We start from the raw sequence: 18,015 nt of genomic DNA, 5'->3' as shown, positions 1-18,015 counted from the left end.
TTGTGCTGCGGTGAACATAGTTGTGCTAGTGGCTTTAGTGTGATCTTGCAAGATATTTTTTTTTTTTTTTGGCCAGTCCTGGGCCTTGGACTCAGGGCCTGAGCACTGTCCCTGGCTTCTTCCCGCTCAAGGCTAGCACTCTGCCACTTGAGCCACAGCGCCACTTCTGGCCATTTTCTGTATATGTGGTGCTGGGGAATCGAACCTAGGGCCTCGTGTATCCGAGGCAGGCACTCTTGCCACTAGGCTATATCCCCAGCCCCGCAAGATATTTTTTTAAAAGCACATTTTTATTTTGAAATGAGAAATGGTAATGATACATTTATGGGTCATGGTGGGAAATATGAATATATTGTATTACAACACATAGAGGATATTTTTGTATAATGTATAAAAATCAGATCACAGTAACTGACATATTCATTATCCCAGATCTTTATTATCTCTTTGTGTTGGGATCATTCAAAATCCTCTCTACTAGCTATTTTTGACTCTATATTTTTTGCTCTTCTTTTCTGATACCGGGGATTAAACTCAGGACATTACACTTGTTAGGCAAGCTCTTTGCCACTGAGCTACAACCTAGCCCAAATTATTCTGAAGTATGCAATTAATTGTTATTAATCCTAGTTATCCTATAGAGCTATATTGAACATATTTCTTTATATCCAACATGAGCCATCTTCTCTCCACTCCCTTCCCTTTGTGTCCTTGGCAGGCTCTGGTGAGCACTATTCTATTCTCTATTTCTCTTGGATCAGAGATTTTAAACTATCACATATGACTTAGAACTTAGAGGATTGGTCTTTTACTCTCTGACTTATTTCTCTTCGTATTATGTCCTCCAGTTTTATGATGCAAATGGAAGAATTTCATTGCTTTTTATGGCTGAATAATGTTTCTTTAGATATGTATACCACATTTCCTTTAATTCATCCACCAATGGACACGTAGATTGTACCCATATCTGATTTTGAATAATATTGCAATACACATGTGAAAGCAAATGTTTCTTCTACAAACAGATTTAAGTTTCTTTAGAAATATCCTAGTAGAGGAATTTCTAGATCATATGGTAATACTATTTCTGGTTTTTAGAGGAACCACCATACTGTTTCCATATACGTGCACGAATGTGTGTTCCTACTAACACTTCAGAGAATTCCTCTTTCTCTGCCTCCTCACTAGCATTAGACACACAGTACTTAAAAACCCATTGACATTAAATAAAAAAACACAAAGTAAAATACTGCAGAGTAGAAAACATTGTGACCTAAAGCAACGTTCTCAATCACATGCATACAGTTTCCCTAGGAGTCTGTTTGACTGGACTTTCTGACACTGTGGGTTTAGGGCAAAGTTTCCGTTGCCTCATTTCTAATGAGCTCTCAGCTCATTGCAATGCCATCAACGAATGAGCAGAGCACCCACTGGGCATCAGGGAGCTCGGCCTGGAAACAGACAACAGGATGTAGTCGGGCATTGAAACTAGCAAGCAGTGTTGTCATTATTTTTCAAATTCTACATGAGCTGCTTATTAAAAAGGAAAAATCCTAGTAACGTCTCACATACAGACTAAATTTAAAATACTTCAAATCAGGCTAGATACATGGCTTATCAGGTAAGTGATGTCTTCAGCACAGCTCCAACAAGAGTATGTATCCCGTGTAAACAACCACATTTAAATCAGACATGTCTCCATTTCCATTTACTATAAGTGCATTCACTTTACAAGAACTAGATGCAGAATGTGTTCTCTAAAAATGTCTCCTCTTGTCATCAAAAAATGGGGCTTAAACATCACCCTTATCCAGTCCAAGTACTGTTTGCAGGGAAATGGGAAACCAGGACAGTTGGGAGGCTGTACAAAGCCATACAAGCAAAGAATCTGAGCATCCCCCGGTGGGGGGACAGACATACTGGCATTAAGGTTACTGGCCTAATAGGGTTAGGTAGCGTGAAGAACATACGATGCCTCTTTAGTTGAAGTCATTGTTTCTAGAAGGTGACTCCTGGGTGCTTGGGAAAAGCTTAGAGTTTTTCCTAGCTTCAGGTTTCATGCAGCTGAAGTGGGATTAACTGCTGATTAGCCAGGAACTGCTGACTCGCATCAGCTCTGTTCAGCAGAATCTCATTCTCCCTGTCACATCCTCATATTCAATTACTCTGACTAACACATGTATTTGGGCTGTGTTTGCCAGATGGTCAGCTTTCTTTTCTGTAGAAGAGCTGTTCATTAAAGTAGATTAGGGAGAGAAAAATACTTGGGAGGAAATGTATAAATAAATGAATTATGTCTTTGTGTTATTATTTGAAGATCCCACAAGGGAACTAGGAAAGCACAGAAATACTGTTCAGCCTGAATTCCTGCTGCCATCAAAGCAGAGAGCATGCCAGACTTAATGGTCTTTTCATATTTCTCTGCTAGCATGGCTTATCGTGGGCTAAGCTCTTGATTTATGTTTAGGGTAGACTTGTTTCTAATAATTGGTCCAGTCTTATTTTAATGGCCTTTAACTCTTATGATTGTCATTTGATTTTTTAAAATTATAATTACTTATTTATTGTCAAAGTGATGTACAGAGGGTTTACAGTTTCATATGTAAGGCAGTGGGTTCATTTCTTGTATGATTTTGTGAATGTGCATTGTGTTTGTACACTGCTTCATCTAGAAACTCAACCTTTTTTTCCAAATGCAAGACAAATTGCAATTGGTATGAAATTCAAAGAGAGAAGAAGAACAATGGCCAAAATTGGATTTAATTCAGTTTTACAGAAGTATATTTATAGTACTGTGTTGAAGCTACTTGTATTATCTATATGTAATTGAAATAGAGCTAGTTTTCCAATTTAGAAAGGGAGGATTTTTCAAATTTCCAGTTAGCTGGGGTGAAATGGTGACAATTTCATGCAGCGAGTAACCCCATGGTGGGGTGTGTGTGTGTGTGTGTGTGTGTGTGTGTGTGTGTGTGTGACAGTGAGCACATCAATACATGCATGTGCAAGTTAATGACAGCTTTATATAAGCAGTGACTTTTGGGTTGTGTGAATTTTCTTTGAGTAAAGATTTTTAAAGTAAATAATTGTAATTGAATGTACTTAGCGATTCTCTTTTCAGAGTTAGCCTTTTAAAGTATATATATAGGGTTTAGGGCTTTAGAGCAGGGAAGAATTGGACTAAAGGCCTGAGTTCCTATGGGAAGTAAAATTGCTCAGACTACAGAATGGGTTCTGGAGACAGAAAGACTGAAATTCAGACTCCATTCAGTCTCTCATCATCTCTCTGATCTCGGGTGAGCTGCTTAACTGAACTTATTTGTAAAATGATGATCTAAATAATATTTAAAAAGATTGTCTCCTAGAGCAATAACGGGATGTGAGATATGAGTCTTGGTCTTTTATTATTATTATTTTTTAACAGATCTGCTCATTTAACTAAGAGAAGCACCTTACAGAGCTGCTGTAAAATACGGCACCCCACATGTTAAGTACTGCGTGATGTTAAAGGTTGTTGATTTGAGCGGCTGGTTTTGTTGTTTTTATCATCCTTATCTTCATCACCAGCTGCTAAGATGAAGTACATTTGAAGGTGGTTCAACCTTTCCTCCCCTAGTTAGTTGTACCTGCTACAGGGTTCTTGAATATCTACCAGAGAGGGTACTTGACTGTTTTTGTCTTTGTAAGAGGTGGAGGGGATAGAGTAAGGAAACAAGATCTGGGATTGCGGGCATAGACTTTATTTCTTTGAAGAAATAGTTTGAGGTCGCTAACAACAGGGACCTTACATTTTTTATATGACCTTAGTAGGTATTTTTACCTTCATTTGCAATGGTGTTTGAAAGCAGAGGAAGAAAGGGTAATTCTGTGGATTTTCTGTCTTCACTTTAAAGATGGAAAGTGAATCCAGAAATGTATTTCATTTTAGTTTTCTTGTGGACAAAGAAAGTCCTGAAGAGAAAGTAAGCCTAATTTAGACCAGAGAAATGAATGAGAGGACTTGGGCCTTCCTTTTTTCCTTCCTTCCTTCCTTCCTTCCTTCCTTCCTTCCTTCCTTCCTTCCTTCCTTCCTTCCTTCCTTCCTTCCTTCCCAATTTGCCAACTGTCAGGGACCATGAAAATACTTCATGAATGACCACAATCTTCTATCTTGCTGATCTAACTGTCTCAGGGTCCTAAAGCACTTTATACCCCCCAAACACCCCACCCTACACCCTACCAAACCAGCACTTCCCTTTTTAAGATGAAGAATTAATATTTCCAGAACGTTTTTGAATGGAAAACCTAGTATTTGCAAAAAATGATTAGCATTCAATCTTTCATATTCATTAAAAATTATATTGTGATTAATATAAAAATAGTGGGAACCTTTCTAAACTCCCCATTTTCACCATTTCAAAATCAGCCTTCCTTCCTTCCTTCCTTCCTTCCTTCCTTCCTTCCTTCCTTCTTTCCTTCCCTCCCTCCTTCCTTGCTTCCCTTCCTTCCTTCCTTCCTTCCTTCCTTCCTTCCTTCCTTCCTTCCTTCCTTCTTTCCTTCCCTCCCTCCTTCCTTCCCTTCCTTCCTTCCTTCCTTCCTTCCTTCCTCCCTCCCTCCCTCCCTCCCTCCTTCCTTCCTTCCTTTCTCTTTCTCTCACTTTTTCTTTTGTAAACCACAACCACCTAGAAATTTCACTCTGAAATTAGTTCCTTTATAGACTGTCCCATATTCTCTTGTTTCACCTCCCTCATTTTTAAAGTTCTACAAATAGAGTGTGCTCACAAAGCTTTTTAGTATAGGGTTGTGGGATCTAAGCGCTTTTCATCAGTTTGATACAATAATGAATGACCTCCGCCTTGGCAAGAGGTTTCCTTAGTCCAGTTGATTTCCATTTGTTGCCATTACAATAATTGATTTCTCCAGGTGCATTCAACCCTCCTCCCTCTGTTCTTCCTTCTGTTCATTCCTGCCCTGCTGTTGCTCATCCATTTCTGACATGGCCATTGCCTCTGTGTGGACCACTTGCAGATCTACTGCGCCGGGCACCATTTCTCTTCTCCAGTTTCACCTTCCTCTCTCTGGATAAGTTGGTGGTACCACATGGGCTTCAACCTCTACAGGTAAAACTGAGCTCCGATTAAGGGGTTGGATGGAGTTGGGAGGGACGGAGGAGAATAATGAACGAGAGGACATGGATCAAGATGCCGTGTACTCAAAAACTAGCATACTGATTTCAAACTCCTTTATACAACTGCTCAAATCTAATTTTAAAAATAACCAAATTAACTTTAGCCAAGTTCTGTCGACTCATGCCTGTGGCCTTAGTTACTCGGTTTCTAGTTTACTAGTTACTAAGGTGTGAGGCTCAAGCCTTGAAACCAGCCTAGGTTGAAAAGTCTGCGAGACTCTTATCTCCAATTAACTAGCAAAAGACTGGAAGTGAAGTTGTGGCTCAAGTGGTAGAGAGCCAGCCTTGAGAAAAGGAAAAAAAAAAAAGCTCTGAGTTGAAGCCCCAGTACCAGCACAAAACAAACAACAAACACTGGGCTCAATAATTTTCTTTTAAAACTATATTCTCTCCTAGGTTTCCTCCTTTCTTTTCATGGTGCCCATTACCTCTCAGCGTACCGCTCAGCATCAGTATAAAACCTCTTTCTTTCTTTCTCTTTCTTTCTCTTTCTTTCTTTCTTTCTTTCTTTCTTTCTTTCTTTCTTTCTTTCTTTCTTTCTTTCTTTCTTTCTTTCTTTCTTTCTTTCTTTCTTTCTTTCTTTCTTTCTTTCTTTCTTTCTTTCTTTCTTTCTCTTTTCATCCCTAAGATATCATCCAGAGCTCTGTTCCACTGATTTTTCCATTCCAAGTCTTTCTCCTCTTCCCATTTGTCATTTTCTACTGCCATCACCCCTGACCTTGACCTTCCCCTTGGCATGCCTGGATTATAGCAACGATCACTTGAATGCGCTCCCTCTTCCCTTGCCGGCCCCCCCCCCACTCATGGCCCATCTGGTTAATATGTGTATTAAGGATGGACTGCACATAAGAACTCTTAGATTCCCAGGAGGGAAATTTCTGCAATGTTGGATTCAAATCTTGTTTTCTCAAGAGGACAAGAGGTCATTTCCGACATTCACCATATGTCTCTAGTTAGAAATTTGAAACTAAACATTGTGCAGACTTCATAAGAAATGGCATGTGGATCAGCTGATTTTTTGTGGTTGTCCGTGGACTTAGAGGATCTTTAAGTATCTTCTCAAGTTCTGTTTCCTACTCTGAACCGCCGTGTTCATAGCCGTGTAAGCATGGTCTACAAGCTCAGTACAAAGTCGAAAAATGTACTACTGAGCTCCTAATGTACATTTTTGGTTGAACAAGTATTCCAATTACACAAGGACATCTCTTTTTGCAGTTACTGAAATATTTTAATACATGTCGCTAGATTCAACTGCAAAAAGAAAATGTACACTTATGAAATACCTATGTTAACCACATACTTAAACTCAAGAAAATAAATTATTTTGCCAAATGATCTTTTAACAAAACCAACACAGAATTGCCTAACATTTACCAACAGTGGTTTTTCAGTCAATAGTATGTGGATAATTAACTCTGGGAATCATAATTTATCTTTTTCTCTTCAATGAGAAGGAACTGGGGACACAATACGACATTATATATTGCATGCAAACAGGGCATTTTTTCCTATGCCAGTTGTAGTTGGATTTGGTTTTAAAATATTTTATTTGTTAGAAATGAATGATAATAATGAAAACCACTTGACTTGTTGGCTCACCTGACTAAGAAAATTTTCACAAACTCAGGACAATCACAATGCCTTGAACTTACTCAACAAAGCGTCACCAAGTGATACAGTCAATGTTTATGCACACTTCTGGTACCTACTTATATCGCAACCTTGCCAGGCCAAAAAAACAATACTTCCTCAAGTTACCAAAAACTTTTCTGATGACTCAATCTATGGACATTTTATTCACCGGATGTATTCTCTCTCCCCCTCTGTCTTTTTCTCTGTCTCTCTCTCTGAAAAGTGTTCTCTCTTGGTTTTGCATTTGTTGGCTCTATTGAATCCTTCCTTCTCATTGGATGTTCTTTGGTAGTCTGCTTCAGTGGTGTCTTCAGCCCTTACCTCAATAGTTGATGGAACGACTTGCTCAGTCCTGGACTTTTCCTCTTCAGATCCTACCTTCTTCCTCTAGTCTAGCCATTTTTAACTAAACGATGGTTTAAATTCTATTATTTATAGACTAAAATTTGAGCTTAGACCAAACATCACTTGGACAGTAATGTAATTTTGTGTGCTGTAATTACATATGCTCGTATATAAAAAGACAACTTTGAGTCAATGTTAAAGTGTAAATAATTTGGATATTGGAATGAACTATAGGATTCCAGTCCAACTGGGGAGCAAAGTTTATCAAATCTCTGCCAGCTCCATTAATGAGGAAAATGACTGAGACTTGTGAGGGAAGTTCATGGGAAATAACCAGCATGATTTTCCCAGTTAACCATCCTTGGGTAATTATGTTAATAACAAAACACGGTGAAGAGAGAAAACTACTTCATTTTAGCATGACAATATGAATTTTGCTCCAATAATTATATTTTATTTATAAAACATAGGTAGAAGTGGGATATTATAGTTATATCTATATTGGCAATCAATATCTATGAAAAATGAGAGAAAAATCATTGGGTAGTCATTGGATTAATATTAAGTTTAAGATTAAAGGTTTTAGAAAAAGAATTTAAACTAATATAAAATCAAATATACATACATAACAATACCATGAAAAATATCCTTGCTAATTGATGCTAACAATATTTCTCCTCTTTCTTTGTCTTTCTCCCTGTTATCTTTTCCTTTTTTCGATGCAACTAGCATTTGGAGTTTATCTTGGCAAATTAGTTAAGTTGAAAATATTAGGTGGGTATGAATGGTGTATGATTATATTTCCTGGCTACCAAAGAGGCTGAATTTCAGAGAATAAAGATTTGCAGGCAGTCCTCAAAGAAATGCCCAAGAGGCCTTATCTTCAAAATAATCAGGAAAAAGTAGGGTTGGAGGCATGGCTCAAGTGGTAGAGCATCAGGTAAGTAAATACATGACTTGCTATCATAACAAAACAGTACCACTAGAAAAATTTAACATATTAGAAAGGGCACCACTGTTCTTTATTGATTACTATTAGTGAGCTGGTGGAGTATTTCTTTGAATGCTGGCAGATAAGAAGATAAGGAACTTCCTGATGCTAACTAATGACTGTGAAAGGTGGTAGCATTTTAAGTTAGAATATACTTCCCATGGCTATGGGTTCGTTAGTATTAGTGCTATTGTGGAGATTTCTCCGTTGTGATTACCACTGAATGCTGTCACTCTGTAAGACCACTTCATGGTTTTAAATCATGAATGTCTAAAGTGGTCCTTGCAACATTTACAAGCTCTTTGTTAGTATGGTGTGCTATCATTTTTTTCATGGAAAAGGTAAACTACATTAGATGCATGATTTATTAAAGAATATTTCTTTTATGGGTTACCCTGGAGATCTAACCACTACTTCTTTTTTTTTTTTTTTGGCCAGTCCTGGGCCTTGGACTCAGGGCCTGAGCACTGTCCCTGGCTTCTTCCCGCTCAAGGCTAGCACTCTGCCACTTGAGCCACAGCGCCGCTTCTGGCCGTTTTCTGTATATGTGGTGCTGGGGAATCGAACCTAGGGCCTCGTGTATCCGAGGCAGGCACTCTTGCCACTAGGCTATATCCCCAGCCCCTAACCACTACTTCTAGCACTGTTTTTTTTTTCTTTAAAAGTTATCTTTAAGTTGTTGAAGAAAAGAGATTCCATACAGTAAAGCAGTTTATGAATACAATGCATCTCAGTCAGTGTCGCAACTTTAGTATTTTCACCCCCCTTGCAGCCTACCTCTTCCTTCATTTTTTTAAATTAGGGGGTATAGACAATGAATTCTTGGCTTCCTTCTCTCCCTTCCTCTTCATTCATCTCTTCCTCTCCCCTCAGCTCCCTTCCTTCCCCCACGCTTACACATATTCATTTCCTGGTGTTGATTTTGTTGTGCTTTGACCCAGTCTTCCTAAAAGACTATACTGTTTGAGCTCTCTCTAGAGAGAGGCCAGAAGTATATTGGTGTATTTTCCAAGTTCAGTCTTTCAAATAAAAACTTGGAACACAAATCCCTTTAAAATTGGGGATTGTCTCCCCCCCGCCACACACATAAAAGGTATAGCTCTGTATCAATTACGGACGGAATACCTATTACAGGCAAGACATACCAGGGAAGCAACACACCTACCCTGAAGGAATATACATTTTTCAAGAAACTTATAATTAAGAAAAACCCTTAATAAGATACAAAAGTATAAACCAGAGTGCTGAATGGATGGCATCAGATATACTTGTTATTAAAGGTCAAAGCCCATAACATTTTCTTTCAAATGAAAGAATATAGTTCAGTATGTCCAGACTTGCCTATACATTAACCACCTACCGTATCCTCTCATGTTGCCGGGGGGGCTCTAGGCAGGAGGCGGTTAAGACAATTTTCTCAAATTGACATTATGAAAAATCCTTCTTGGAAGGTAGAATCAAGAGCTTCAAATAATGATTGCTTGTATTATCATAATTATATATATATATAAACATGTTGTAGGTAACAAGTGTATGTTAATTAGTGATTGTATGAAAGCATACCTATACATCTTTTCTTAATAACTGTTTTTAGAAATCTTTGGTTCCATGTTGATGCCTTGTTTAGATACACAAGTCACACATGTGGTCAGAAAGTCTCCCCCAGTCATGTCTCTCCAGAACACTTGCATTCTTTGTCTTGTTTTCTTTCTTACTACTCCTTAATGGAACCCAGAGCTTGCGTCTTCAGAGCAAGCCCATGTCACAAGACATTCATTACTTTGGATTCCGGCAGGGCTGAGTACAGAAAACCTTGAAGAGGGGGCATGGATTCCCTCAGTAGGTCCTCTTAGGGGTCCTCTTCATGTCTGTCAGATAATCTCTAGTCATTTTTTCCCCTCTGTGAACATATAGGAAAAAGATCTGCATATATAGGTCTAACTTGGGTCTTCTACTTTTCCTATACTTCATTCCTCCAGGAGTAGCCAGGCTTAACTCTCCTTACCCTTTTCTATCTTAAGGATGACCTGGTTTTGTTTAGGCATCTGTTTTCTTCCCTACATCCATGTACCTTGAGAGTGAGTGTCACACTTCTAATCTTAGAGAGTTACCTCTAGTTGATTTAACATATGGTGCCATTTTGTGTTCCTTGGCATTGGCCTGTGATGTTTTGGGCCAAAGCTATGTGCATAAGAACATACTATGAGGAAGTGGCACTGTGGCTCAAGTGGTAGAGCACTAGCCTTGAGCTGAAGAGCTCAGGGACAGTGCCCAGGCCCTGAGTACAAGCTCCATGGCCGAAGGAAACAAACCAAAGAACATTCTATGAACTTGCAACAAAAGTATTCTACAGAAAAATACAAGAAATATTTGTCTTGGATTTTTTTTTTTTTGTCAGTCCTAGGGCTTGAACTTTGGGTGTGGGCGCTGCCCCCAAGCCGCTCTGTGCTCAAAGCTAGCGCTCTACTACATGGGCCACAGCACCTCTCCTGGCCTTTTCTGAATAGTTTATTGGAGATAAGAGTTTCGTGAGGCTGGGAATATGGCCTAGTGGCAAGAGTGCTTGCCCTGGGTTAGATTCGTCAGCACCACATATATAGAAAAGGCGCTGTGGCTCAAGTGGTAGAGTGCTAGCCTTGAGCAAAAAGGAGCCAAGGACAGTGCTCAGGCCTCGAGTTCAAGCTCCAGGACTGGTGCAAAAAAAAAAATAGTTTCATGGACTTTTCTATCTGGTCTGGCTTTGGAGGGTAATCCTCAAATCCTAGCCTCCTGAGTAGCTAGGATTACAGGCATGAGCCACTGGCACCTGGCTTGTCTAAGAATTTATCATGCTTAGATGTCATATATTTTGCCTGAATATAGATCCAATATGTGGTGGGAATAAGCCTTAGAGAATTTCAGGAAGGTGAAAGTTGATCCAGGGTCAAAGGAAAACAACTTTTATCTATTTGTTTATTTAATTTGCCAACATCCATATTATAAATATTTTAGACTTTGTGTGACATATACCCAGTGTCACAACTATCTAACACTTAGTGTGACACAAAAGTGACAATGGATAGTACGTAAATGTATGGCCTTGGTTGCGTTGCAATAAAACTTTATTTATACACAGACACACAAAAAAGGCAGCAGGCCTAGTTTTACCTGAGGACTGTGGTTGGGTAATCCCTAAAGAGAGCCTAGCTTGCTGTGTGTCTAGAGCACCTGTATAATTTTTGTTCCATTATACGTTATATATTTTGAAAATTTATCAAGACAGTCACATCTGTGATTTTTGTTACTGGAAACTAAAAGCATGCTCAATATTATATATATATATATATATATATATATAGTGTGTGTGTGTGTGTGTGTGTGTGTGTGTGTGTGTGTGTGTGTTTTCTTTTTTGGTACTGGGGATCAAACCCAGGACGTTGCACTTGCTAGGCAAGCGCTTTGCCACTGAGCTACATCCCAGCCCTCAAAATTATAATCTTGAATAACAGGGCAAGATCTGCCTCCTCCTCTTCTCTTGAGGAATGCCTGTGTCTTAAGAGGCCTTCTGCAAACTATCATTGGCATTGCTAGGTAATCTGTGCTTCTAAGGGCTCAGGTTTGAGCCTTGATTAGAAGAAAGCTGAATTCTAGGTTGAACCGAGATTAATAATTCCAGGGCCTCATGGAGAAACCTAAATATTATTATGGTAAAAGCTGCCCACCTTACACATGCCAGACAACATGCATTTTGCTGGATGAATTCTCTGCTTGGGGTTTGGATGATTGTTGGGCACGTGAGAAGTACATCCTCCTGTAATTTTTCTTAGTGGAAGATCCAAAGGTGACAGCTTCCCCAGTACCCACAGGCATTTCCAGGAAACTTTGTCAGGCATTTGAACAGGTTAATAAATGCTATTAAGATGTAGTGAAGAAATACCATTAAAATAACGCTGTGATTACTTCCTTCCTGGTTTGGTCACTTTAAAAGAATTGTTCTATTTTTTAAAAATTTTTGGCTTGATCATTTTTTCTCTCTGGTTTTGGTGTAAAATTTCATAATGTAGCTATGAAGTTTGTAATTAAATTCTTCTTCTAACTACTTTGGAGTAGAGTAGGAATGTTTTAATTACTTTTTATAGGGTATTGTTATATGTTTCCTCGGGGGCGCTGTCTCTTTGAGTAATTCCATTCCTTTGGGTTGGAATGAAACATTATTTTTAAATAGAAGTTATTTTATACTTAGATTTCTATCCCTCCTACTGTCTTTTTAAGTAAATTGGGTGCAGTATCCCTCTGAGGATCATTGCGTAGGAGGTCCACATGCTATTAATGCTTTTGAAATGGATAAAATCCAGAAAGAAGGAAACAGTATACATAAGAAAATAAGACAATGCAAGAGATGATGAGAGCCATCTACCAGAAAGTTAAAAAATTTTAATGTCTGCTTGAATTAAAAAAATATTTTATTTTATTGTAAAAGTGATGTACAGAGGGGTTACAGTTATATAAGTAAGATCATGTGTGCAGTTCTTTTTGAATATGTTCTCCCATTTTGAACATTTTTCCCTTCCCCCCCAGCCTCTTTCCCCCAAGATGTAAAGTTCATTTCCAACCTAGTGTCTAGTGAGTATCACTGCTGTATTGGTTCACCCCTTGTCCACTGTTTCTATGATTCCCCTTTCCTTCCCCAAATCAGATACACTTATATACAAGACAAAGGGTACAGAAATAAAAACAATGGAAACAGGGAATAAACCAAAGGAACAAAAGAAGGGAAGAAAGAAAGAAAGAGTAAATGCAAACAGTCCACATGCACAAAAAAGGGGAAAAAAACCCTCGTGTTTCTGTTTTTTGGAGTTCATTTTGGTAAGCATCATTTTATGTGGTCACATGCACGTATTACTGAGTAATTGTGATCCTCTGCTAAGAATATCCAAGTTATTACAAATGAGGTAAACCATGAAGCCTATGTTTCTTTGGGTCTGGCTTGCTTTGCTTAATAAATTTTTTTCAAGTCTTTCCATTTCCTTACAAATGAGGCAATGTCATACTTTCTGATGGAAGCATAGAATTATGTTGTGTATATATACCACATTCTTGAGCCACTCATGTACTGAGGGGCATCTGGGTTGATTCCATATCTTAGTTACAGTAAATAGTGCTGCAATGAACATGGTTGTGCTGGTAGCTTTAGTGTGGCCTGATTTGTGGTCTTTTTGGGTAAATGCCTAGGAATGGGATTGCTGGGCCATAGGGGAGCTCTATCTATATGGCAAAAGACCTAGGTAGCAAGACAAATAGAAAGCCCATAGATTGGGAGAAGATCTTTACCAGCTATACAACAGACCAAGACCTCATATCTAAATTATCCTAGAGGTAAAAAAATTAACCCCCAAAAAACAAATCCACAAAGAAACAACAACCCTATTAATAAGTGGGCTAAATACTTAGAGAGACCTCTCTGCAGAAGAAATAAGAATGGCCAATCGAGACATGAAGAAATGTTCAACATCTCTGACCACAAGAGAAATGCAAATCAGAACAACATTGAGATTCCACCCCACCAAGAGAACTAATAACAACAGGTGGAGCTGGAGATGTGGCTGAAAGAGAATGTTATCACACTGTCTGTGGGAAAACGTAAACCTGTTCAACCACTCTGGAAAGCAGTACGAAGGTTCCTCAAAAGTCTGAATTAGGGAAGGGAAGGGGAACATTAGAATGGTGAGACAAAGGGTAAAAGGAGAACCAATGCAACAGCAATACTTACAAGACAATATGCTGTAAACCAACTGTACAACTCGGGGAGGAAGGAAGGTAGGAGAAAAATGAGGGAGGGGGTTACAAGTTGGACAAGAAATGTACTCACTACCTAAAGTATGTAACTGTAAGCCCTCTGTACTTCACCTTCACAGTAAAAATAATTTTTTTTTTAAAGTCTGCTTGAATTGTCTCCAAGGACCCGATTGTTTTAAGGTCTTTGTTAATTGTCATTCAGTGAGACCATGGCTTCAGTTTACTTTACTCACCACTCTGACCCAGGAAGGACACACGTTTATCATATCTTTACATATGCCCTTAATCTATTCAATTACATTGCTTTCTTGGAAACAGTGTAGTTTAGATGACTGAAAACATAGTAACGTTAGTATTGCTTGTATCTTGTCTTAGTAAGCAGCATTTCACATCTTTTTATGAGAATAAAGGTCTACCTTGTGGCTTGAAAAATTACAATAAACAATTATAATGATAAGGCCAGAAGTGAAAATCAGAAGACAAACTTCTTGAGAATAGCTGGTTTATCTTTGTACAGCAGTGCAGAGGCTTATAGGAATACACTGCACTGCACATACAGTAGAGGGAAAGTTCATAATGCCATTTTTATTCTTCTGTTTGAAGCTTTATTATGGTATCTTCTCCTTCAACCTTTTAGAAATACACTTTTTTTAACCTGGCAGAAGGGGTATTTGCAATCCAGGGAATTAGTCAGAATACAAATCCCCAAACCAAACCCTCTGTGTTAGCCAGTAACTGACTCCAAGTTTAAAATCGCAGAGACGCACCTTTGAGAAGTGGGGATTTAGTGAGTTTGAATTTGGCCTGCATATTACTGTTTTGGGATATTGTGATATTCTCTTTGGTAGTGTTTATTATTCCTATCCAGTTTATCTTTCACTTTGGTTTTTTCTTTTGTCTTTGGACGTTTAATTCAGGGGCTTTCAAAAACACTTGGTGCTAAGTATGCGCAACCATTCCTATTAGCTCACCATTTGGAATATAGTTTGAACTGAGGTATTTCACCAGTTTTGTAATAATTGTCGTTCTGGGTCTGTTTTTATTAGTTGACTTTTCTCTTTATTGTAGCTTCTTCCTCTTCTTCTGAAGTCCAGAATTCTCTCCACAGGACTCCTATCAGGAGTCACCATTAGTTTCTGCCTGCTGTTAGTGCTGAAAACCTTATTTCATGTCTTTTATCTAGTCTGCTTCTTACTGCTGTTTCATACAGACAGTTAAACATGGTTCCTATTATATTGTCTTGGTCCAAAGCCAAAGTGTCTTTATAATGTATTTTTTGTTCTTTTGCTTGGATCCTTGTTCTGAGTCATTGGTTTCTTCTCGTCACTTTCTCACTTCAAGAACCTTTGCGGATACATTTATTTGCATTAGGGAAGGGAAGGGGGACAACAAATGATGTGACAAAGAACAAAGGGCGGACCAAAGCCACAGTGAGCCTCACAAGACACTACCCTGGAAATGATCTGTACAACTTGGGAAGAGGGAAGTTGGGGAGGGCGGGAAAGTAGGAGAAAAATGAGGGAGAAGGTAACAAGTTTAACAAGAAATGCACTCACTGTCTCACGTGTGTAACTGTAACTCCCTCTGCACACCACCTTGACAATAAAAGTAAAAGTTACTTTAAAAAATAACCTTTATGAACAATTCTTTACCTCCATATCAAAATTCCAGTTTTCAGTGGAGCATCTAAGTCTCTTTATGTGACATACCTTTGGGCCATGCATTATTTCCTTCCTCATTTTCAGCCAGTGGTAATCATTTTTTATTTATTTAAATCTTTTTGGTTCTAGTTAGTCAGAACCTGATGTTTAGAAAACCTAGGGTGGGCTGGGAATGTGGCTTAGCGGTAGAGCGCTTGCCTAGCATGCACGAAGCCCTGGGTTTGATTCCTCAGCACCACATATATAGAAAAGGCCAGAAGTGGTGCTGTGGCTCAAGTGGCAGAGTGCTAGCCTTGAGCAAAAAGAAGCCAGGGACAGTGCTCAGGCCCTGAGTCCAAGGCCCAGGACTGGCCAAAAAAAAACACAAAAAACAAAAAACAAACCACAGAAAACATTATTACCTCATGTCTGACAAGTTTTGACAGAGTAAACTGATGTGAGTTGATATTAAAGCTTTGGATTATGCCTGTTTAGCAATCTCAATGGATTAGTTGCCACAGCGTAGTGAGACAGAATCTCCAATAATCAATGAAACCATCATCATGAACAAAAATGCACTCCAAGCAGCTGCCATTTATAATTAAGTGGTAATAGTCTCTACAGGAAAAACTATAGTGGCATAGAAAACACCAGCTGTCAAAATTAGCTTTGAAAAAGCAGAAGCCAAAACTTTAAGCATAAGTTATTATTAGAACAATTTAAAACAAAGTAGTAGGTGTTTGTATTAAATATACTATATATTTACATTGAAAGCAGTATTATGAAGACCATTAACTTTCCCAGCTGCGAATCAAACGTGTTTTTCTCAAGTGACAGCTATACCTATCCTTGCATGGGATTTTACCAGCAGAATACAGATCCGAATGCCATTGGGTGGGGCTGGGAATGTGGCCTAGTGGTAGAGTGCTCACCTTGTATATATGAAGCCCTGGGTTCGATTCCTCAGCACCACATATATAGAAAAAGCCAGAAGTGGAGCTGTGGCTCAAGTGGCAGAGTGCTAGCCTTGAGCAAAAAGAAGCCAGGGACTCAGGCCCTGAGTTCAAGGCCCAGGACTGACAAAACAAAACAATGCAAGCACAGAAATGCCGGTGGGCTAAGGAAGACAAGGGCCTGGTCTTTGAATTTCTAGAGCTGGAATTTATTTCCGTTTCTAAAGATGAGTAGTGACATTTTCCCCAGCATTTCTTGTTACTTACGTCACTGTACTCCTCGGCATTGCAAATGACAAGCCAAGTAAACAAAAAGCAATGAAATAAGTGGGAAATTAAAAGCTGTGTTGGTTGCCTAAATGCGTTTTGCAGACCGGTTGTTCTATAGAGGCCCTGGCCTGTTCCTGAGAATATCAGAGGTAGCTCTGAGAATTACTGAGTAAGTAGAAATAAGCAGGCTTCTGTAGTCACCTCCATCCTGAAGGTCACATTTTTCCTAATGACTGACTCCATGTCAGCTAGTTGGTTTTTGTGTGTGTGTGTGTGTTGTTTGTTTGTTTTTAAATCTCTGGTCCAGCAAGAGACTGTGAGGTAGCAGATGCACAACAAGTCTTGAAATGTTCACATGACTTGAAACAAGGAAACACACAGGAGGTTTAGTCTTTGCTTCTAACCAACATTGTTTATACAGTTAGACTTAATATAGTAAAGCCTTTCTGATTCTCTTAGTTTGGAGAACTCACCTCATTTGGTTGATGCCATAAAGGTATTGATTTAACTTTCTAGCACACACATACAATAAAAGCCCCAGGAGAAAGTGTGACTAATCTAAAATGCAGATTCAAGTATTTCTAGGGCTGATCATTATCAGCCCTATAGTTCTGGGCTAGCATGTTTTCGTCTCCATTGTTCTAAAATAACCTCTTTGTGGTCTAGGAAGGGTAATCAGATAGTGTGAATAAAGCCCTTTTCCAAATTCTAACATACTTTTCAAAGGGAAAAATGATTCACCATTCATAAGAGGTTATAATTAGCACAATGGCCCATCTTGAAGAATGAGAAAGTTTGGCATTCCAGAATGTTTGAAAGTAAAAAGAATATATTAGGAACCCTGGAAGCCGCGGGAAAGGAGGCCCTGTGTGTACAGTGGCCAGGGCTTCTCGACGCGCGGGCGGGCAGTGCCCTTCACCTCCCTCCCTCCCTCCCTCCCTCCCTCCCTCCCTCCCTCCCTCCCTCCCTCCCTCCCGTCCCGGGGCTCCTCTGGCTGCAAACACCAACCAGATACTGGCTCACAGAGGGCTTGTCCTCCTCTCTCCAGTACACCTCACGGGATTCCTGAGGATCTTGGTGAGGATGTCTACCAACTGTCTGATGCCAACAAGGCAAGGCCTTAGAGCTCGGTAGACCCTGCTTCCCCGCTGTGTCGTGGCCAGGCCAAGGGATGCAAAGACCTCGAGGGCGGGACGTCCTCTCCAGCCCCATGGCCAGACGACACCACACCAAGGGCTTTCGGAC

Source organism: Perognathus longimembris, chromosome 19, assembly GCF_023159225.1.
Source record: "Perognathus longimembris pacificus isolate PPM17 chromosome 19, ASM2315922v1, whole genome shotgun sequence".
NCBI classification, from domain to species: Eukaryota; Metazoa; Chordata; class Mammalia; order Rodentia; family Heteromyidae; genus Perognathus; species Perognathus longimembris.
This window is presented reverse-complemented; position numbering follows the sequence as displayed.